Consider the following 17,999-nt stretch of genomic DNA (forward strand, 5'->3'; position numbering starts at 1 on the left):
AGAGTGTGCCAGGGGGCCACAAGACTAGCTCTTCTACCGCCCACACACTGGGTGGCCATGCCCCCAGTCAACCACATGTTCAGCATGCATGAAATGGAGGTCCTTGAACATACCACTGTATCCTGATGTAGTTTCACAGCTGCACAAATCAATTTTGAACTTCAAAGACCCAGCATGAACTACCCATCCCACTTTATGCACATAGAACTATGTGTCATGAGACAGGTGTTCCTGATAAATTCAATGTGCATATGTTTGCAACTGCTATGAGCCTTTTCTCACACATGCTGAATGAATAGCCTGATAATTTTGTGGCCGGTACTTACAGTAAAAGGAGGGGACATTGGTGACTGGTCACTGGCCACAATGCCACACCCTTCTTTAATATTTGAGGGCTGTTCAGATTAACATCCCTACTATTACTGGTCCTAGGAAGAAATGGTGGAACTGCAATGGCTGATGAAAATATGTATAAATTAAGCCCTAGGCTCTGTGGTTTAACCCACAGTGCCACCCGCATCCCTCATAAATTAAATAATTGAGGGGAAATTTGGAGAAATTTGGCTGCCCTCATTTGCACCAAAATATTCAGTTGGCAACAAACAGCAGAGCCCTATTAAATTCCCATTAACTCAAACAGGTGAAGCACAAATTAGTAAGTGTTGAAAAACACTTCATCACCACCCTGTTATATAAAGATATGGGTTTAGACTTAATAACTCAAAACCTCCACTTCAGAATAGGAATTTCTAATCAGGATCACTTCCTTTTAGCTCTTTATAAATTACCTGTTTTAATTCCTCTTCCCCTTTAATCCTCTTTTAAAATCCTCTAACCATATACGTATTTGAGAAGAAAGCTTTCCCTTCCCTTTGTGTTACTTAATTCCCCAACTTAATAGCAAACCTGATTCAAACACAAAACTTCAATGGCTCAGGATGATGAAAATATCAACATGACAGTGTCGATATGAAGTCCAGTGGCTAAAACCAATTAACAAGGTGCTTTATTTTAAAACGGATTTTTGTGATATTTTCTAATAACCTTTTGGCGGTGGGCAGAGAGTATAAGAGAAAGAGTTGAGTTTATGGGTCACTTTAGATCAGGGGTCGGCAAGATTTGGGGGGGGGCTGGTTCACCACACCACAAACCTCCTGGTGTGCTGGAGTGTGTGTATGTATGTGCGCATGCGCACACAGCAGAGGGGGCTTCTCTCTCTCCCCCCTCTCCCCAGCCCCTCCCGTCCCCCTGCCTACCTAGGGTGCTGCCATGTGGCAGAGGCTGGTGGTGGCAGCGGAGGAGGAGGAATGAGCAACCCGAAAGGGCTGCTTGCAGGCTGCTTGTTCTTACTCTGCCACTGCCGACAGCGTCTGCTGCTCGCAAGGGCAGACACAGGAGCTGCGCTTGGCAGAGTGGCAGTGGTGGCGCTAAACAGCTTGCTCCAACAAGGGGCTGCTGGAAATGTGCTTGGCCAACTCAGCGCAGCCCTGTTCCTCCTCTTGGCCACGCACAGCTGCCACTTGCCCATTGGCCAGGGCCACAAACCTTAGCAGGTGATTGGCCAGTGATTTGCTACACCAGGAAAGGAGGAGGGAGGAGGTTCCTCCGTGGTGAGGGGGGGGGGAAACAAACCACAGATTACCCTCGCCGATCCACAGAACCTGCCCATGGGCCTTATGTTGCCAACCTCTGCTTTAGATCCTCTAGCACTGGCTGCAGTGGAACAAAAAGAAAGTTCTAGAAGAACTATAAATAAGAAAATGTTTAAAATTAAGGAAAGCTGGTTTGCACATATTATCAAAATGAGTAGAATATTGTGCTGTATTTTGAATTAGTTAACATTTTGCTTAGCACATGCAGTTGGAAGTTTCACATTTTATCCAAGGGGCAAGGGAAAATAGCCTTGGGGACAAATAATAATAATGAGGGATAGCTATTCATTTTTCCTACCTTGCCATTTCCTTCTACTACCCATTTGCTCTCCCGAAAGGCAAGATTGATCCCTTTATTTTATATTTTCATCCCATGAGAGAGACATCTGTGGCCAGATATGCAGAATAGACAAGAAGAGTGACAGCAAAATCCATGAAATTATGCAATTTTCAACCTGCTGATGGTCTACCTTTCTGTCTCTAGTTTTGTAGGTTCGACATGGATGACAGAGCCGACTTTTTCCTATAATGATATTATGCCTGTCTGAGGCATTATTCTTTCAGCTTCCCACCCACTGCCACACATTCAGCTAGCTTGGCTTTTGCTACATCCTTGAAACAGTGTCATTAGATGGGATCAAACACAGTGACAGCTCTGATTTTACAAAGCCACTTCCAAGCTCGAGAGGAGGGGGGGTTGCGGGGCCATCCCCTTCCCATGCACGCGGGGGCTGGTTCTAGCCCCCGCGAGATGAGGGAATCCCCGGGCGTGTCTGCAACCCGGCCCGCCAATCGGCGGGCAGGGAGGCATGGCCTGGCCCCATTTAAGGCCAGGGCGCCCGGGGACCGCCCTCTTTGCCCCCGTTCCTGCATTGGCAAGGATCATTGTTATGCAAAAGAAGGGGGAAGGAAGCGCCATCACCTTCCCCCAATGAAAAGGGGTAGTCCGGTAGAGGACTCCGGGTGGCGTTGCCTTGTCCGAAACCTAGGGAGGTAAGGGCCTCCAGCACGCCCCCAAGCAGTGACACCTGTGGGATCCTAGTTGGCATACTTCAATAGGACTCCCACGGCTTGTGGATAACCCTTCCCTGTCTCCATGCCGGGTAGTCGATAGGAGCCAATGCCTAAGGCCAATACCTTCCAATTCCTGTAATCAATAAAGTTGTGGCCTTTTTATGCCCATTAACCTTAAATAACGTGTCCTGTGTCTTCATTTCTCTTGGGGGGAGGGGTTTCGCCACACAAATCAGAGAGATTTCTCTAGTGATGAATCAGGACTTAGGGTTGGGCTTTAGGAGTCTCCTAGACATGGATGTGTTTTGCACTTTGGCTCCTGGCCCATCTGGAAAATATCCAGACATGAATGCAGATTGGGCTATTGTAGGTCCAATATCAGCACCTGGAGTGATCAAGGCAAATTTCTGAGCCCACAGACCACAAAAGACCACCACAGCTCGTCTTCTCTGCCCTTCTTCTCCAGTGGTTTAAACTTTTAATTGCTCAGCATTGAAAAGTATATACCCATGCCACAAATTTCTCCTGCATTTTTCTTCTCTCTTCCAGCAATAATGAGAAAACATATTACACCCCAAAATTATCGAAGGGATGGAAACTTGGTGAAATTCTCATGAATTGGGGGCATAGCTATCAATGTTTCCCCATTTTTAAGGGAAATTCCCTTATTCTGAATAGGATTCCTCGCAAGAAAAGGGAAAAGTTGACAGCTATGATTGGGGGTGATGTTTTCTTTCGTTTTGACCATTCTCATTTTATTTTTATCAGGCTTCAGGGAATCCGACCCTGCTCCCTCACGGCAGGCTGCCAGTAAATGGAAAGACAAGAAGCTCTTACCAAGGTATTTTATTCAGTATTCACAGAGAGAAACACACGATGCAGTCTCCAGGATAATGGCATTGTTCCGAGTAAAGTCCCAACCCCTCCGTCTCTTCTATTGTACATCATCCATGCGCTGGCTGATCTGAGCTTTCTGCCTATGAGCTTTCTGTTCTACTACTCTCAATGCCCGCCTGGTCCGGGGGGGGGGAGGGGTCAGGAATGCTTTCTAAAGATACTGAGTCTGTCAGCTGTCTATCCCCTTGTGCTTCTTCCTGCTCTCCTCTCCCAATATTTCCCAGCTTCTTCCCTCTGCAGCCTGTGAACTATTACCTCCTGCAAACCACTGTGGTAAATCTACACTGTCCTCCTCTTCTAGAGAAGTTCAGGAGAAGGGAGGGTGGTCCCCACCATTCCTCCTCATTCCAGTCCCTGACAAGTTTTGAGGTGGCCAAAGTGTATTTCTGAGTGTTCATTCATTCAAGTGATCTGCACTTGGCAACCTTCTGGAAGAATAGCATGTAAGCACCGCACTGTCCTCATCTGGGTTTCCTTGAAAGGTGGAGAGGCTGCCTATTCTGTACCAGACAGCTGATCATCACTGTGTTTTTCTTCTGAATTAAAAGAGTAACCCACAGCAACCTCACAACGATAAGGAGAGCTCAGTCCTTATTACTGGCTAGTGATGGAAGAAAGTGTCTCTGCCTGTGCTAATTTGGGGAGTGGCAACAGAGGAAGCAAGCTGGTAAGCCCAGAGTAGTTCAGAGGGGAGTGCTTCTCCTCTACCACTTGGCTGGGCATTGCCGCTTCTGCAATCACAATCTACCTAGAGTAGCACATCCAAAGGGCAGCCATCAATGGAGGAGAATAACCACTGCCTGTTGTACTTTGGATTCTTCTTCTTCTTCCCAAATTGGGAGGTGGAAAGATTTAAAGGTGCCTCAGGACTCTGAGTAGCACAGATTGCGGTGCTCCTCCATCACCACCACCCCACCATTGCTCAATAAACCTGAGGCAGCATGTGGGGATGCTCAAGGAGGGTACATTGCCCAGGCCACTTCTCAGCAACTGCCCAACATTTTCTAAGTGCGGCAGAGAAACCTGAGACCGCAGTGGCGTAGTGTGGGTTATCAGCACCCGGGGCAAGGCAAGTAATTTTAGCCTAACCCGTGGATTTCCCTAACCCCCAGATGTTGCGCCCGGTGCGGGCGGCCCCCCCTGCACCCCCCACGCTACGCCACTGTGAGACCGTAATGCTGTGAAGATGGTGGTGTCCAGAAAAAGGTTTCATTTGTTGCATGAAAGCCACAGAGGCATCCAGGCTTTCAAGACATGGCACATTGCAATGATTTCATCACTTGACATAATCCAGAGTTGTTGTTGTTGTTTTCCAGATGTCCTGCTGATGGATCACATCTTCCTGAGCATTATGGTGTAAGAACTATTTTCATTGCAATTTGCTTGATGTTCAAAATGGTGCACTGCCTAGACTGTAAGAACTTCAGATGTCTTGCTTTCTATACGATGGGTCCCTTTCAAAATCCACTCATGTTTCAGTGATGTTTTGACTGCACTCTTTTATTATCTAAAAACCACTTAATTATAACAACAAGCTGAAATGGATAGTATTCTTTTTGATGTGATTATATTTTATTTATCTGCTGTTTTCTCTCGCATGGGTGTCCATTTAATTACCTGAAATGCTAAGAGCCTAATTTTCAAAGAATTCTACTGGGGCAAGTCCCATTGAAGTCAATGGTGAACAGTTCCTCCAGGATAATGTTATGGCAGCCCAGTCTACCTGGAATACTTGCACTGTGCGCTTCATTGTGAACAACGCAGTTTACAAGCAACTATATTATTTTGACTGCATTTCTGACTGTACCCTAAGAGGCTCAGTTAGTATGTGAAAAGCTCCAGGTTTCTGCTTGCTGGTCCTTGTATCCATGAAATAGTCTTAATCCCCAAGAAGCTGCAAAACATCACAGTGCATTGTGAGATTATCTATCTATCATCTATCTATCTATCTATCTATCTATCTATCTATCTATCTATCATCTATCTATCTATCTATCTATCTATCTATCTATCTATCTGAATGTGCAGACACATTCATGGGTACCAATTGGTTTAAAGCTACATCATATGCACCACTGGGGTGCACATCGTTAAACGTTACAAGCTCCATTGGAGAACATGACAGATGTGTATTATGATCTGAAATTACCTTAAAGCCACTTTCCATTTCCCACCGAGATGCAGAGGTGCCAAAACAAAACCCTCTATGGGAGCCAAGGATGCATGCTATGATCTGAAACAGGCTTAAAGCTATATCATATTCACCATTGGGAAGCAAAGTGTCATAACTATTGTGGGCCATGGATGAATGGTATGTCTGAAAATTCAGAACCTGGAGGACTTTGTGGGGTTTCTAGAGAACATGTACTCAACAGTTTCACTCTGTAGTGGATAAGTTTGTTCATTCAGTCGAAAAGACTGATAACCTTTTCAAAAGTGCTGCATAGAGCGAGGCCCTGGTCTTCAAAAATGAAATAAAAGTATTTATTCACATCAGAACCTAGAAATCACCCAAGTGCTTAGATTGCAACTTCACCATCTCAACATCAGCATGATTCTCCAATTGATGCATTGCCCTGGTGTCAGGATCAGATCCAAGACTGACTCCTGGAACAGTATAATTGCCCATTCTGTGGTAACAGTGCTACCTCCTTCCTTACTCTGACTGGTATATTGAAGACACATAGAGTCATTATGCGACTCTGGTGGAAGAAACAATGCTGATCGGATATGGGGTGGGAGAGAGAAGGTGAGCCCGTGTGAAAACAGTCACTTTGTCCTCCACCCATCCATCCTGTACAAGAGCCTGCTCACTTAATATTCAAACAGCAACCCTGTGATGGATCATTTAGAAGTACAGGGAAAGAGAGCATTTGGCAGCACACTGTTTGCACTGTTGCCATTAAATAAGATTGAATAGGCTCAAGGTGGAAACGGAAAGATTATACAATCTTAGCTTTAAAACACTTTGCTCTATCGAGTGTCCCTTGCACTGAAGTTGTGTGCCTGCAATTAATTAAAGACAAGAACAAGTCAGAGGCGTAGCTGCACACTGCATATTATATTTAATATGTGGTTTGGCCTTAAGTGTGGGATTTTTCTTTCTCACATAGCAGTTGTGCTCTCCCCAGATTTGGACCTAGCAGGGACCTAGTTACATAGTGGCTATGATCCAGGCTGGGGCCCCTGCACCTCCATTTTTCCATAGAAACTCCTCTCCTAGGGCAAATAGCAGGTGCTTGAGGCATGTTCTGGCCTGGGATCACAGCAGAAGGCAATGATTAAAGCCCTTGGCCCTGTCCCCACATCAGGTCCTGAACTGAATCAGGGGCCTGCCCTGGCTATTCATGAAAGAAAAGTATCCTGCACTTAAAGGTAAATTGTGTAATCAATGTATTGTGTTGTTTGGCTCTGAGATTTTTCTATGGAACCAAAGGACTCTTGAACATACTAGAGTCAAATACAGGTATCTATTTCGCCACTTGACATACTGTCTCAATAGTTAGTGAGTGTCTCCTTAGCCCGCTGCACTCTAATTGTGTCATAAACTTGCAGATTACAAATTATGGGCTGTAATCAGTGTGTTTCCTTTCCATCCTCCTTAATTCCTTATATTGTTCTTTTGTGATGTTGTCTTTTTCTCTTTCCTTGTCTGTTTTGACACAGATTTCAAAATTTAATGTCGAAAAAGCCTTTCAGTGAGACAAGCAAAAATTATTGTGTATCCTGCAAATGCCTATGTTTTTAACTAGATTTCACCTAATGTGAAATTTTAAGCAATTTCTTTGGTGCGTGTATGCATGTGTGTGTGCATATGCTAAAGCAGAGAAATGTTTGAGGTCTCTCTCTCTCTCTCTTTGAAAAATAAACAATATTCCAACAACATTCCAAATTCAACATTCAATGAATCAACTCCCCTCCCCTCCCTCCATGGTTTCCCTAAATTTTCAATTCACACTGCATATTCTGATTGCTTGTTTAAGGTGTCTCATGTGTGCTGGTCTGTACATTAATAGCAAACTCAATCTCTGAGCGTGGATCCTTTATGTAGCCAAATGGCACCATCCATGACATAGCAACAGACTTGGGAGAACCTCAAGATTTTCAGAAGTACAAAAATCTTTGCTGGGGGGAGGGGAGGTAAAGGGAGCAGGTGTTGGGGATAAGCAGTGTCCAGTGCACAGCGGAATGATGAGAAGTATGTGCCAACATGCTCTATACTACTTTATTTACAGTTCAAAGCTGGTAAGTTACAGAAAAACATCTTCCCTCTGCCGGAGCAGAGAAAGCGTCATCTCTCCTCTAAGGCACGGAGAGAATCACAAACTGAAACTGCAAAGAACAGTGAAAAACAGGAAAACCAGTGTACGTCATATCCAGTCTCCCGTTCCCGTGAGAAACCCAACAGTACAGACTCTGTGGAATGTAAACACCTGTCTCGTGACAAGCACTTCGCTGCACAGAGAAGAAAGCAGAAACCAACATCCTCCCCCTTTCTGTGAACATCTCTGGGCAGCGTGTTCGTACAATATCAGTACAAACCCAACTTCTGCACATAGGTACAGTGTTGATCCCTTGATACAATCTTGGACAATACATCAGCAGGAATTTCATTACCTGGCATATAGGACACCGTTACGAGTCCCTTCTGAATACGTTCCCTAGCATGTTGCAACTTCAATTGCAAGTGCTTCGTGCTTTGCTTACAACCTTCAGAATTCAGCAAAGCCAAACATGCTTTGTTGTCCTGGTAAACCTGGATTGGACATTTGACAGGACTTTTCATGTCTTTGCACAATTGTAACAACCATTCACAATCTTTAAGTGAATAAGACAGTGCATTCAGTTCAGCTTCACAAGTACTTAAGCTAACTGTTGTTTGCTTCTTGCATGACCAATCAAATAGACCCTGATTGTACTTATAGCAAACTCCAGACGTACTTTTCCTGTCTGTAGTGTCACTTCCAAAACTTGCATCTGCAAATATCTCAAGACCACCAGACTTCTGATTGTTAAATCTCAGTCTGTAATGCATAGTGCCTTTCAAATACCGCGCTATGCGTTTCAGAGCTTTCCAATCCTTAACAGTAGGATTGTTGACTTGTCTGCTCAGCAAATTACAGCTAACAGCAATGTCTGGTCTTGAACATCTGACAATGAAGTTTAGTTTGCCTAGCACACTTCTGTACAGTGTAGTGTCAGAAAATGCTTCTTCAGTGTCATCTACCTGATAACCTGTTGTCATCGGTGTGTCTACAGGGTTAGCATCCATCAGGTTTAGTTTGCTTAACACATCAGCAATTTTCCGTGACTGGTGTACTAGAATGTTACCATCTTGATCTCTCTCTATTTCCAGAGATAGGTAGTTGTTTACCTCACCAAGATCTTTCATGTCAAAGTGCTCTTTCAGTTGAGCTAGGGCGTTATTGTACATTGTGACATCTTTCCAAAAGAATAAAAGATCATCAACATAAAACAAACAATACAGTTTCTTTTGCCCCTCCTCTTTGACAAATACACATGGATCAGATTTCCCTTGCTTAAAACCTAGAGAAAACAATACTTCAGTGAGTTTTGTGTGCCAACACCATGCACTTTGTTTGAGACCATAAATTGACTTTTTCAGAGCACAAACAAATCCCTGTTTTACCTGTACGCCATCAGGTGGAAGCATATAAAGGGATTCACCTAGAGATCCGTACAGAAAAGCTGTATTCACATCATGGTGACTAATGTGTAGATTCTCCTCTGCTGCTAGCTTGAGCATAAGCCTAATGCTCTCATACCTCACGGTGGGTGAGTAGGTCTCGTGATAGTCTTCACCTGGTACCTGAGCAAATCCTCTGGCTACCAATCTGGCTTTGTGTCTGACTATCTTGCCATTTTGATCAGTCTTCGCTTTGAAGACCCATTTGCTTCCAAGCAATTTCATTCCTGGAACTATTGGAACAAGGTCCCATGTTTTGTTCCTTTCCAAGGAATCAAGCTCAGCCTTCATGGCATTTAACCAGGGCTCAGCTTCCTTTGAATCCAAATCCTGGATTTCTTGGAAACTTGAAGGTTCAAAAACCTTCTTGGAGCTTTTAACAGCTGTTACTGCTATCTTGGCAAACTCATCAGCAAATCTCTTTGGAGGTCTGCCTTTTGTGGCTCTCTGTGACCTGCGAATTAGCCTTAAGTCTTCAACACTCTCCTCTTCCTTCTTAGGAGAAGAGTGACCTATTGTGAACAATGGTTCCTCCAATTCTTGATCAGAGCTTTCAGAGGGTCGCATAGAGGCTTTCGCACTCTTGAAATCCTCTGAATCATCTGATTCAGTTTCAGACTCAGAATCAGAACCTTCATCAGTGGGTGTGGGTTGTTGTGGTTGCTTTTGACTATCCTCAGTCTCATCACTGTCATCAGGATAACATTGGAAAATTCCCACATTCTCCCCCCACTTGGCATTGTACTCAACACTTCTTGTGAGCTTAATTTCCTTAGAGTCAGTCATCATTATTCTGTAAGACCCTTTCTGATAACCTAGAAAGATACCATGCAATCCACGCTTGTCTAACTTGGAGTTTTGTGGTGAGTGAACCCACATGTCAGAACCAAAAATTTTCATGTGTTTGATGTATGGCTTCTTGCCAAACATCTTCTCATAGGGGGTACAACCAATCGCTGAAGATAACCTGCGATTATAACTGTAAGTGAAACATGAGAGAGCTTCGGCCCAATAACTCTCTGGAAGATTTGCATCATGCAGCAAGGTTTTTAACCCTTGAAGCAATGTTTGATTTGCTCGTTCCGCAAGTCCATTCTGCCATGGCGAGCGAGGACTAGATAAATCGTGTTGAATTCCTTTCTCAGCCAGAAAAGCTTCAAACTGCTGAGAAGTGAATTCTCCCCCCCGGTCAGTGAAAAGAATTTTTATCTTCTTACCATGCACATTTCCCAACCAAGCACAGAATTCCTTGAACCTAGGAAAAGCCTCTGATTTCTGCTTGAGATTGTACACAAAAATATACCTGGAAAATGCATCAATAAGAACCATGAAGTACCTATTCCCACCCAAAGAGGGCGCTAGTGGTCCAACCAAATCAGCATGAACAATTTGGTATGGTTCTGTAGCTTGCCTACTAGACACCTTACCTTTCGCAGCCATTTTCACCTTGTTTGCTGCGCATGCCTTGCACTTCATGTGGTACCTGCAGGGTTTAATAGTCATACCTTCAACCAAGGCAGGCATTTTAGATACTGCCTCAAAATGCAAATGTCCAAATTTTCGATGAAAATCGTGAATACATTCTGCATGCAAACTTTTGTTAGAACCTGCAATGCAACAAGTGTCATCCTGCACAACGTCATCATAATACAAAACAAACAAACGATCAACAAATTCAGCATACAATTGATAATCATTTTTCTTGGTGATGATGCATCTATTGTTCTTAAAGGAAACGTCAATTTTCTTCTCAATCAGCTGTCCAACGCTGAGCAGATTATGTTTCGCATCCGGCACATAAAGAACATCCTGTATCGATAAGTCCAAACTGTGAAGAACAACAGTTCCGTAGCCTTTACTGGGGATTGTGTGGTCATCCGCCTGGTGAATTGCACCTTCCTGCGGTGTAAAAGACACGAACAGTCGCTTATCGTTGCACATGTGGTGGGTTGCAGCTGAATCAACAACGAAGAAAGACCTAGACGTCTTCTGGACCTCTGCAACCTCTGCAACCTTTGGAGCGTAGCGTGAGACCATTGCCTTGTGCTGCGTTGTCCTGGACACCGGACCTTTGCCTTTGCTCTGGCCTTTTCCACGCGATGAGCTTCCACTGCGCTGCTCTGTCTTGGCCCTGGGATATTTGCATTCCCTCTTCATATGGCCTAGACGTCCACACGAGTAGCATTTCACTGCCTTCAAAGCTTTGGCGCCATCTGGTGGTTCCACTGCACTATGGGATGACGTCTGTGAAGACTCCCCCTTTCCCATGCAGCCATCACCCCGCCGATCTGCTTCATTCTGAATCATGGCAGTATCACAAGCTACTGTGAGTTGAGCATTTGGCTGATCAGTGGTATCAAATTCCCCACTTGCTTCATCCAGCCTTCTGCAGCTAGCCATCATGACTCTGGCATTTGCCTCCTGCATCATCTCTGCTGCTTTAAATCAGACTGCTTTATACATGCTGCGTTTGTGTACAGCTGCTTCAATCCAAAAGCAAACCCAAAACAGCCTCTGCCTTGCCTGTGCTGCTGTTCTCTTTAACTGCTTTGCTTATCTGCAGCTGCTTGAAACTGCATTCCAAAAGCAAGTTCAAAAGCGAAAGTCCCCAAGTGCTTTCTCTACTGCCCTTTTAGCCTTTTGCCTGTGCCACGGCAAAAACCGGCTATTAAAAGTTCAAAGTCCAGCCATAAAGCCATTAATTAGAAGCTGGCAGGCTGCCCGGAGCAGTAGCACATACCTTCATCAATCATTTTGACGCGCAGAGCAGATACCTTGCGTTCCGTCCCTCTGCCGCTGTTCCGATACTTTGCCGGCACTTCGCTTCTTGCTCCTTTGTTCCTTTGCCAGGAGCCCGACTTCTGGAGTCCATTCTCAAAACACTGCGTTTTTCTGGGCCCATAACCAAATGTTGGGGATAAGCAGTGTCCAGTGCACAGCGGAATGATGAGAAGTATGTGCCAACATGCTCTATACTACTTTATTTACAGTTCAAAGCTGGTAAGTTACAGAAAAACATCTTCCCTCTGCCGGAGCAGAGAAAGCGTCATCTCTCCTCTAAGGCACGGAGAGAATCACAAACTGAAACTGCAAAGAACAGTGAAAAACAGGAAAACCAGTGTACGTCATATCCAGTCTCCCGTTCCCGTGAGAAACCCAACAGTACAGACTCTGTGGAATGTAAACACCTGTCTCGTGACAAGCACTTCGCTGCACAGAGAAGAAAGCAGAAACCAACAGCAGGGACACCCAAAACAGTCCAATGAGGGCTGCACATGCATGGAAAACCAGGAAAGGAATGGAGTATCCTGTGAGAGTCCATAACCGGAGCAGTCAACATGACTACTTATTACTTGTTCTGAGGCAAGTCTTTAAACACTCTTGCTTTTTTCCCTCCCCCCACCCCAGTAATTAAAATGCAACTTGATAGGCTTCCATTCAATCTGTGTGGTAGCCATAGGCACTGTTTCTTGTGCATTACCTTCATTCTATTAGCATAAATTATGCAGTCATTAATTAATAAAAGAATTCCCAGGGAAAGCAAAAGGTGGCAGCAAGCGATGACAAGAGAGCTTGCCTACCTAGATTATTTATTTGCTATTTATATGTTCAGGTGCTTCAAGTCTGAGTGACCTGCTGCTCCTGATCCTCTGCTTCCTGTCCTAAGCTATTAACATAATGTTCGTTTCCTGACTGCAGTAATGTGGCTTCTAACTAAGGGAAAAGTAAGAAGTTGCCCAACTACCATATCTGCATACAAGCTACTCCTGTTACTCAGTATCTGAATCTATTTTGCTCAACAGGAACATGAAGTCATTGGAATCAGGGCTTTTTCCAGCTGGAACTCACCAGAACTCAGTTCCGGCACCTCTCAGGTGGATGTCATTGCCATTATATAGCATACAATTCAGTTATTCTGTTTTAGCAAACAACCAGTACACACATAAAATAATAATTGCCATTATAAGAGAACAAGGGAGGCATTCATGGTGAGTTCTGGCACCTCTGTTTCTAGAAAAAATAGCACTGATTGGAATTACAGGTATTGATGAATTGATGAAAGCTGTTGGGTTCTCTAGATATTATTTGTGACAATGATGCTTATGGGAACTCCTGGATAGGAGAAGAGGTGAGAGAAATAAAGACTGGATTTGGACCGCAAAATAGTTACCATGCCCAGAAAGTTGCATGACACAAAAATGTGACTCTTCAATGGCCAAAACCAGTATAAAGACTCTTTCAGAGAACCAAAGCCTTGTATTCCATGTTTTACTGGGGTCAGTATGAGAAAAGTATTTTGTTCCCAACTTATGGAGGGTACGCAAGCAGATCTGTCTTTGATGAGTGATTTTGTTGCACCTGTTCCAACAAAGAGTGTTCTCCCTAAATGAGAGTATGTGTTGCGGTAGGGTCTGCTGAGTCACCCCTCTGTTGCCAGGTAGGGTGATAAATATTATCCTGGCATTTAATTGGATGGCTGTGTTGCTGGGGGAATTTACTTGTTGCAAATTTCATGGGAGGGACCGAACTGTTTAAATTCAGAGCACGCAGCTTGATGCTTTCTCTTTCGCTGCGTGAGCCGAATTACCCGCACACCCGCCCTGCGTTCGGAAGGTTTTGCTTGACCTTGCTATGCCTGTCATGGGATTGTCTGCCATTGGGGCAGGGGCCTGGTAGGAATTTTGTCCATCTGGCTTGCCACAATTTCATCCGAATCCCTGGAGAGGGGCTAGCCCTAGGAAGCATGTGGGTGAGCACTGAGGGCCTGTGACTCAGCTCCATTGCTCCCCAATATTGTTTTCCCTTACTGGCATCCGATGGAGTTCGGGTGTCTGTTCTGTCCCCAGGCCGGGGGGGGGGGCAGATAGTCTTAACCAATGCCTAAGCAACCACTCATAAAATTTGTATTTTAATAAAGTTGTGGCCAAAATTATGCCAAAAACCCAAACAAAAATTACGTGCGAGTTGTGAGTTATTTGAGGGGTGGCTTGGGGACCTCGACACACAACGTTCTCTTACTCTTTCTCTCTCCCCACCCAAACTGCCCCCCAACACTGGGCATTACTGGACAGTGGAGAACAATAAATAGCAGAAGAACCTTTTAATCAGGAAAGTGTAAGGAGATTTATCAGTGTAACAAGTGCTTTGTGCAGAATGATTGCTGTTTCTAAGAGCAAGAAGTGCAGGAAAGCAATACGAGGGGAATTCTTAATGCTCCTCGCTTCAATATACAGTTTGATTTACAGAGCGTATATCACATCTTCTATCAGTGTGAGCTGTATGTGTGTGAGAGAATGTGTGTGTGTGGATTTATTGTTTGAAGAAGCTTAACTCTATCTTTAATTAGAAGCATCAACATCTTCACCTCCCCTCCCCTCAAAAAACCCACTACTAATTTGATTTAAGTGTGTAGGTGCTTCTTGCAGTAATTTGCTACTACTTACCTGAGAGGAAATGATGTCCTTAAGAAATGGTTGATTGACCTGTTGCAAAATAGACTAATTCCACACAATGTCAGAAGAGCTTTCAAATGAGCATCGCTTGCTTGGCTCAAGGGGATAGAAGAAGGACCTTTGCCAGAGTGTAGAATTAAGTCTAGTGCTAGCCTTAATTATACAACTTGGATCCATGGCCTGGAATGGTTTAACTAGATTTGGCAAGAGGTACTAGGAGATGGGGTGGGGGGAGAGAGAGGAATGAAGATCCTACCCTTCATTAAATCTCTTTGCAGCATCTAAAAGGCAACCTGCTTTTTGGCACTCTATGGTGCTGGCACAAGTGTTTGATTATGCAAATATGCATTGCATTTGACAAAGAGAGAGAGAGAGAGAAAAAGAAGAAGAAGAGGTGGGTTAAACCACAGAACCTAGGACTTGCTGATCAGAAGGTCGGCAGTTCGAATCCCCATGGCGGGGTGAGCTCCCGTCGCTCGGTCCCTGCTCCTGCCAACCTAGCAGTTCGCACGCACGTCAAAGCGCAAGTAGATAAATAGGTACCGCTCCAGCAGGAAGGTAAACAGTGTTTCTGTATGCTGCTCTGGTTTGCCAGAAGCGGCTTAGTCATGTTGGCCACATGACCCAGAAGCTGTACGCCGGCCACCTTGGCCTCCTTTATCACAGAAGTCTTCAGATTTCATGGTTGGCTTCAATGCCAAGCTACCTTTGAAAAACAACAACCATAGTCCCCTGCCCATAAATCCAAAAGTGTCAGCAACAGCATTTTGGGTTTTCGGTGAGCATTGAATTTAGTTGCCAAGTCAAGGATGGTGATTTTCTTTTCTTCAGGGCATAACAATGAAGCAATCTCAAACTAGAATTCCCATCCTGAGATCAGGAACCACTTAACCCTTTCCCTTTCAGATACTGTACTTTTGGCTGATGCAATGGGGACCTCTGCAGTGTGGCAGGAAATCCCCACCAGTAGTATTGGTGAAGGAACATATCCACTGCATTCAAACCTCACCCAGCATAGTGGATCTGGGGTTCGACTTCTAGGTTAACCCCCAAATTCTATTCTTCTAAAACCTACCACAGTGTCCCATAACTGGAGGCTCCCAGACTGACTTGCACAAGCCATGCCTTAATGTTTAAAGTCACTCTGTTATGCAGTTATTAACCATTCAAAGCAAAGCCATTGAGAGGAAAACAAAAAAGGCTAAATCGCATAAAAGGTTTCCTCAGTGGCACAAATCATTTGGAAACAACTGGGATTATTCACTGTTAATGAAGTTTCATTGTGTTCGTTCACTTCAGTATTGAGAGCATATGCACCAAACACTTCCATTTTCCCCAACACTTACCAAGCAGATGGTAATCTCAAAAAATAATTCAACCCTTAAGAGGAATAAGCTTCCATTGTGTATGTTTGTTGTTCGTTCCTCAAAAATATTTGTTAAAATGAAATAAACGACTCTCATTTCCTTCTCAAACTTTTCCAAGGCAATTTCTCCAGCACAATATTACAGGATACAATCCAGAGAGAGCTAAGCCGGTGCAGATCTTGCAAATGCAATTTTAAGTACTTTTACTAAAGGCATCTCATGCCTTTATGCCCTCTCCCTTCATTGATCTAGTACTGTACTGAGGAATCTAATAGGTGTGGCCAGTGAAGTGGTTCCATTCCATGCACAGAGTGTCACCCAGCTTTGTAAAATCAACTGTACAGGGGGTGAGTTATCTCCTGCTTGGACTACTGCAATGCGCTCTACATGGGGCTACCTTTGAAGGTGACTCAGAAACTACAACTAATCCAGAACATGGCAGCTAGACTGGTGACTGGAAGCGGCCCCCGAGACCACATAACACCGGTCTTGAAAGACCTACATTGGCTCCCAGGACGTTTCCGAGCACAATTCAAAGTGTTGGTGCTGACCTTTAAAGCCCTAAATGGCCTTGGTCCAGTATATCTGAAGGAGCGTCTCCACCCCCATCGTTCTACCCGGACACTGAGGTCCAGCACCGAGGGCATTCTGGTGGTTCCCTCACCGCGAGAAGCTAAGTTACAGGGAATCAGGCAGAGGGCCTTCTTGGTAGTAGCGCCCTCCCTGTGGAACACCCTCCCACCAGATGTCAAAGAGAACAACAACTACCAGACTTTTAGAAGACATCTGAAGGCAGCCCTGTTTAGGGAAGCTTTTAATGTTTGATGCATTACAGTATTTTAATATTTTTTGGAAGCCTCCCAGAGTGGCTGGGGAAGCCTAGCCAGATGGGTGGGGTATAAATAAATTATTTATTATTATTATTATTATTATTATTATTATTATTATTATTATTATGTTGATGAGCAGGAAAGGAGGTCATTCTAAAGGGCTGTTCCACAATCTTGCCCCAGGATTGACCAGGGGGCATCAGTGTCTGCAGCCAATAAAAAAAAAATCTATTTGTAGAGATGACTTTGCTGCCAAGCTCAACAAACAAGGTGTTCATGACTTCATTGAAATTATCTGTCTTATAAATCAATGAAAACCTAATGAAACATTTCCCTTCTTCAGAGAGATACCGCTGAGATCTAAGAACTCCTTCTTGGAGGTTGGGTACAAAAAGCTGGCTCAGAGAATCACAGCAATGTTCAAAGAACGCAGAGCTCAGTGCCCTAGAAAGGAGCCAGCGTGCCAGTGTGAAGGAAGTTTGTAATCTATAGAATTAATAATATGTGTTGTGGTTCCAGTACCTGTAACAGATGGTCAGTAGATTAGACAGCTCTCCCAAGCAGGCACAGCTGAGTTCTGAAATCCCAGTGCTCAAGCCACAGATGGCATTGGCTGAGCTGCCTGCTGGCTGGAGAGATTAAAAGAAGAAGAAGAAGACCCTTCCCCCCCCCCATGGTGCATAACTCAGCATAGTCTTGGATAATCCACAAAACCGCTTACATAAAATAGTGTCTTGGATTGATTCATCAGTTCTGTCTGTCTGACTGGCAAGGCTATCAAACTTCTGAAGCTATCTGCCCTCTAGAAACCTTAGAGACACATCAGCACTTAAGCACAGATCAAAACTACTGTGATGCCAGGTGTTAGGTTGTGGAACTTCTGTAGCCAGGATGAAGTCAATATAGAGAAGGCCATGGGTGTACAAGGCAGCACTGTATGCAATGATGTACAAAATAAGTGGTAGTCATGAAGGACTATGGGGCAACGGTCTTATAACATTGTGAAATATGTGAGACAATATTTCAGAATTATACCTTCACGCACCACTCTTTAAAGCCTCCTGAGGATTTTTACTATA

This window comes from Podarcis melisellensis (assembly GCF_964234715.1).
Source record: "Podarcis melisellensis genome assembly, chromosome: 7".
Lineage (NCBI taxonomy): Eukaryota > Metazoa > Chordata > Lepidosauria > Squamata > Lacertidae > Podarcis > Podarcis melisellensis.